This window comes from Vicugna pacos, unplaced genomic scaffold (assembly GCF_048564905.1).
Source record: "Vicugna pacos unplaced genomic scaffold, VicPac4 scaffold_275, whole genome shotgun sequence".
Taxonomy (NCBI): Eukaryota; Metazoa; Chordata; class Mammalia; order Artiodactyla; family Camelidae; genus Vicugna; species Vicugna pacos.
In genome coordinates, this window is record NW_027328954.1 from 1 (window position 1) to 5787 (window position 5787).

Consider the following 5787-nt stretch of genomic DNA (forward strand, 5'->3'; position numbering starts at 1 on the left):
AAGGCACGTGTAGAGGTGCGTACTGGGTGAGGCGGCGTGGCCGCGCAGGGAACGCGGAAGCTGGGCCATTGGGCTGTGCTCAGGCCTGGTGGGGCTTTCTCCTAAGGGCAGCGGACCATCATTGACAGATTTTATGTTGGAGAGTGGGGTGCTCTCGTAGTTCACTTTTGTCTTGTAGAATGCTTGGAAACATTTAGAAGGCTTGGCAGGAGGTGATGTGATGAGTCAGAGTAGGGTGGCTGCGAGGTGTAGCAGTGTTCAATTTTCAAGTGGTTTTCAGGCCCAGGCTTGTGGCTCAGTAGCCGTGTCAGTTTGAATGACGCACTCAAGGAAGTGAAACAATTTATCTAATCAATTGAAGCAGCGATGTACCCAATTCCCAGGACTGTTGTGGAGATCCAGTGAGATAACGTTTGCAGTGTGCAGCATGGTCCCAGCACAGAGTCAGTGCTGAGTGAGTGACAGTGAGTATCTGGTAGGTCAGGTGTGGGTGGTGGGACTCGGTGTCTGAGGATATCTGGGCCCTGAAGGAGGGGTCCATTCACATCTGTGAGTGATGGGTCTGAGATGGGAGAGGCACGGAGAACTTAGCCCCCGACCAGAGGCCCTGGGCAGGACGGCTATTGGAGGAGCACCGTGAAGTCAGCTCTTTGCAGGTGGAGTTGGAGGTGCCCTTGTGACATCTAAGTGCAGTGTCACGAGCTGAAAGTGGAGGTCTGCGCCCAGGCTGTGCATTTTCGAATAATGTCAACTCCTGAGGACACCGAAGTATTGATCACTGAACGGAAGTCATACTTTACAGGACAAATGAATAGTAGTATCACCTCTGTCATCAAAGCTCACGTCTATTTATTCATCACTCAGTTTGCTAATTGGGTACTTACAGAGCTCACTTCACCGTCCTCCCGTGGGCTCAGGCTCCACAGAAAAGAGCTGGTGTGTCTTCCTCTTTTCCAGAAGAAGACACATTTAGCTTGTAGACTTCTGTACCTCGCCAGACTTAGGATATTAGTTTGTTGGTTTAATTGTATTTTCTGTTGGCCATGTCCTGACAGGAGAGAAATTTTACCTCATGGTCATTTTTCAATTAGCTGTTACTGAGAATTGCTGATCTGATACATAGTGTATGTATTATATTAACTTTGTAGAGTAGTTATCATTTTTCTGTCTTTGCCCTTTAATTTTGATTGCCCCTTCAGTGTTCTATCCTTTTTGGGGCCTTATTTTTTTTTAATTAAAAAATGTCTGTTAACAGTTAAGAAAACAAAAACAAAGAAAAAATGCACATGGGAGCTAAATTTAGAAAATGTCTAGTGTGTTTTCTTTCTCGGCAATGGAGGGTTCTAGAAACTCGTGAAAACTTTCATTACACAAGTTCCTTAAAATGCTGATTGAGAAATAAAACCTTCCTTCCTCATCTTTCAAGCTGCACAACTAATTGTCAAGAAAGTGAGGGAAAATTCTCAGAAGCCAAGACAAATGAGAAAGCAGGGTTTCTGGGAGATATGCGAGCCTTAGAATCCCTGGGGTGCTGGTTCGATCCTGAACTGATTTTCAGTTGCCTTGACAGGAGGGCAGGATGTGAGCCCCAGGCCTCTGACACTAGGAGTTGGATGGGGGATCATATTATGGGCCAAGCCCATCCTGAGGATCTTGGTTTACTAAAGGGTGAAATAGGAAAAAAAAAAATTCCTCAAGGCAAGAAATTAAGGAAAGTCAATTTTGTTGGAAGAGGGGAAAAATAACAAATCCAAAGTAAGGATATAATTTAAAGTTGTTCTGGCATTAAAGTGACCACAAACACCTGGCAGAAAAGCACAGATACTCCTTGATTGATAAGTTGTGTTTTGAATGAATCAGTGAACAGCCATTCTGAAAAAGGCCTCCAGAGTCTTGTGGATCAAGATACTGGACAGCAAACACCTCCCTTCCAAGGTCTCATTCAAATAACCAGAAAGGTTTTAAAGGAAAGAAGCCATAATCATAGATCTATTTATTAACAGTTCTATATGCTACGAATTCAGAGGTGACTATGTAGTTGTCTCCTCTATTATGGACCTTACTTTCTCTTTGGGGAGACAAAATGACATAGTTGGTAATCTTGGTGGAGGGAGGTGTTAGTCTGTTGCACTTAGCCAGGAGAGGAGATTAAGAAAACAGTGAAGGGTGGGTGAAATTTTTAGCTGAGGACAGTCTTGTTCACTTGGCTTTTAATTGCAGGCTCAATGAACTGTCACTGGAGGGAAAAGATCTTACGGAGGATGGACATAGCTCAGGCCTCATTGGAATGGACAAATGAACCTGGAGAAAGACAGTCAAATCTGTGCAGACATTAAAGTTCACTTGAACGTGCTGCATCCCTGAGCCAAAGATAGGACAAATATGCAGCAATTCTTGAGGACAGAAGAGTGGTTTTTAAGGTTCTCCAAGAATGAATCCCATGGAACCGAGATGGCCAGTTGTCAAACTGAGACTTTGTTCTTTGGACGGTGTACCCAGCAAGGGTATTGGCCTTTTATATGTTTCCATTTGTCTTTAATACATGTCTGTTGATGAGGACGTGGGCACAAATGTTTGACACCTTGTCGAGGCGATTTTGGATACCTGCCTAGAAGCACGGGCACAGTTGCGGCTGCTTCATACATCTTGCAACCCATCCCTTTCCCCAGCTCCGTGATCACGGCAGAGTGGTTCCTTGTTGACCTGTCCGTTTCCTCTGTGACATCATAACCCATGAAAAGACCGGAGCATATTAACTTGGCTTTGTTAAAGTCAAAGAAACAGATCAAATGTGGAGTCAGATTTGTTCTTTCCTATTTCAGTAGTACCATGGAGATGGCAGTTTGGGCAGCTTTTTGTAGTGTCCTTGAGGCTTTCTCTCTCAGCTTCTTTGCGCCTCAATTGAAAACCCTTCATTGCTGTCTGGCCTGCTGGTAATGCACACTGCCTGTTTTGCCCTGAAGATGTGTTCTGTTTATAAACTCATCTCTACTCCTTGGAAAACAACACAAGAAAAACTCAGTTGGTTTTCCACCAGTCATGGGCAGGGGTGAGGTATACCATGTTACTATTTCATAAAATAATAGTAATAATAGTAATAGTAATAGTACTAGAAATAATAATAGTTAATAATAATAATAATAATAATAATAATAATAATAATAATAATAATAATTATTATTATTATAATAAAAGAAGTCTTAAAACAGGACTGAGCACATTGGAGAGAGTCAATAAATGCTTTCTGGCTTAAATCAAAAGTGATGACTTAGTGATTCCATGGCTGCTGTATTTGCTAAGGTAGTTACTCCTTTGCTCCATTACACATTATTTTAACTGAAAAAGAAATGCAAGCAAAAGGTTAAAAAAAAAAACTCAAACAGAGCACAAAAATACACAAGTGAAAGAAGTTTTCCCTCATCCTCTGTTCTTTCAGCCCTGTCTGGAGATGCCACTGTTTACTATCTTTTGGGTGCTTTTCCAGATATGCTTTGCACATTCCCACCTATGTATGTAAATTCCTTTAAAATTTTAGTTATTTTTAACTTAAAGAGATTTAAATCCTCAAGTGGCTTCTGCCCGGGTAATAGAACAGAACAAATCTGACTCCATATTAGATCTGTTGCTTTGAATTTAACCCTATGCTCTGTCTCCTAGGCTTCATCTTGCTTGTAAAAAATTGTTGCCTAGAGCCTGAAATACACAGGAGAGCTTATTCTGAAGCTCTGACCTTTAAGGATATTTAACACTTTTTCATTCATTAAAAGATAGCAAATTGCAGAATAGAAAATAACGTTTGTTTTGTTGGAGATTTACAGGGATCTGACCCACGCAGATAGCTGTAAGAACAAAGGATTCTAACAAGAAGGAATTCCTACACTAAGAAGTTTGCAACAACCAAGCGCGTAGGAAAGGAGCCTGAATTGTGACTTGGGGAGATGGTTTTCCAGAACATTAGTTTGCCAACTAGGTCTACAGAAACTTGCTATTCCAAGCCCCAACATCTGGTTTCCAAACTTATTGGCCTGTCCTGCACTGAGGAGAATGAAATTGGACTTGGTAACACTCCTATCTACCTAGAAAGCAGGGCACTGGAGCTGAGTGTTATGGAAACAGGCCAGCCAAGAAACAAGCACCAATCGGAGTGCTTGAGTACTCAGAATTATTATGCCGGCGGGCTCAGAGGGGCTTCTGCTCCGAATTTCTGAGCACCTCCAAGACGTGCACATGAGGTTTTAAAGACTTCAATACAAGTAAGGGGATATTAGCCAATAAGACTCAAAGAACAAAATGCAAGGAATCAGTACACTGGAGCTTATCAATTTGTAATAGTTCACATTACTGACACTTGTTGAGCTTGGAATTACGAGTTAGGTTGTTAGCCCAATAAACTGACACTAAACTTCAGATTTACGAGATAGCCCAGCAGAACTTAGATCAGTAAACCGACACTTATCACACTTAGATTTGTGACTTAGCTTTTTAGCCCAGCTGGACTTTTCCTTCACATGAGGACAGCTCTCCCACCCCCAGGAAACCACTGTGAGCCCTTGATGTTTCCACTAGGTTGGGGTATGGTTTACCCAGGAGGGATGGGGACTATGCACCAACACTCAGGCAGTCTGCTCTGTCTGGGGCTCTGATCTTGTACCACACCTCTCCCCGCCAGCCCAACACCTGGGACAGTGGAGCTAAGGCAGTGATCCTTCCTGCCTGTTTCCCAGCGTGTAAAAGGGGAATATGTACTCTTCCCAAGGAAGTTCTGAGCGACAACACCTGCGGGTGCTTGGTTCTCAGAGCAACAGAAAACCCAGCTCCGCATGGGGGCAACGGGTGTGATCCCCGTAGTGTTTCTGCAGAAGCATCTGATGGAGGGCTGGATCAGGGAGGTAAAACATGAGCTGCGGGACTTGAACGGTTACAGAAGGGTACAAAGGTAGGTCTGCCATCTCAGGGTGCCCTAGAGGTAAAGCTTTTTCTCTCCAACTCCGCTACGACACTCCCCTATCCAGACCCATCCCTTCTCTGCTCTTCCTGTCCATCTGTATCCCTCCACTTTTCCCCTCTTCTCCACCCGCTCCCATCTTCTCCCTCCCTCGCTGTCCCACCTTCTCTCGCAGAATCCAGAGGATCCATGTCCCTCCTGCGCATGCGCTGTCGGTGCCTGGTGGTCCCCTGGTTCGAAGCTCCATGTCCGAGCCGGGGATTGGCCCCAAATGCTTCTCAACTCTGTCGCCCGTTAGGCCTTTGGTTCCTGCCTGGGGCCGGGGCTTCTGGCTGTGGAAGTGCAAGGTGAGGGGCTCCAGGGAAAGGGTTCAGGCGGCTTCGGGAGGGTGATCCGCCTTTCACAGCCCCCAAGGGCGCCAGTCAGCCCGTGTTCAGCTGAATTTCTCTGGCCAGACCCTTCTGACAGCACCACCTGCCCCGGCGCCCCGGCCACAGCTGTCCAGGTCCAGGTGTGCGCCTGCCACCTCTCACGCAGCCGGAATCCCCTCAGTCCACGGCTGGCGTCCCCTTCCCCTCTCCCGCCCGCGAGTCCTCTCCTCCCGGGCTTCCTCTCCTCGGCCGCCTGCCCGTCCCCACCAATGGGCGGGCTGTTTCCCGGGTGGGCGTGGTCTGCGGACCTGGACGGGAGCGGGCGGCTTATGCTGGTGCTGGGGCTGGCCTCCGAGCGGGCCTGCAGCCCGCACCCCCCCTTTCCCTCCCCCCTAGGGCTGCCCTCCTTTCCCTTTCACCCTCCCTCAGGACCAGCTCAGTGGCGTGTGTGCTGCTCCCCGGACTGAGAGC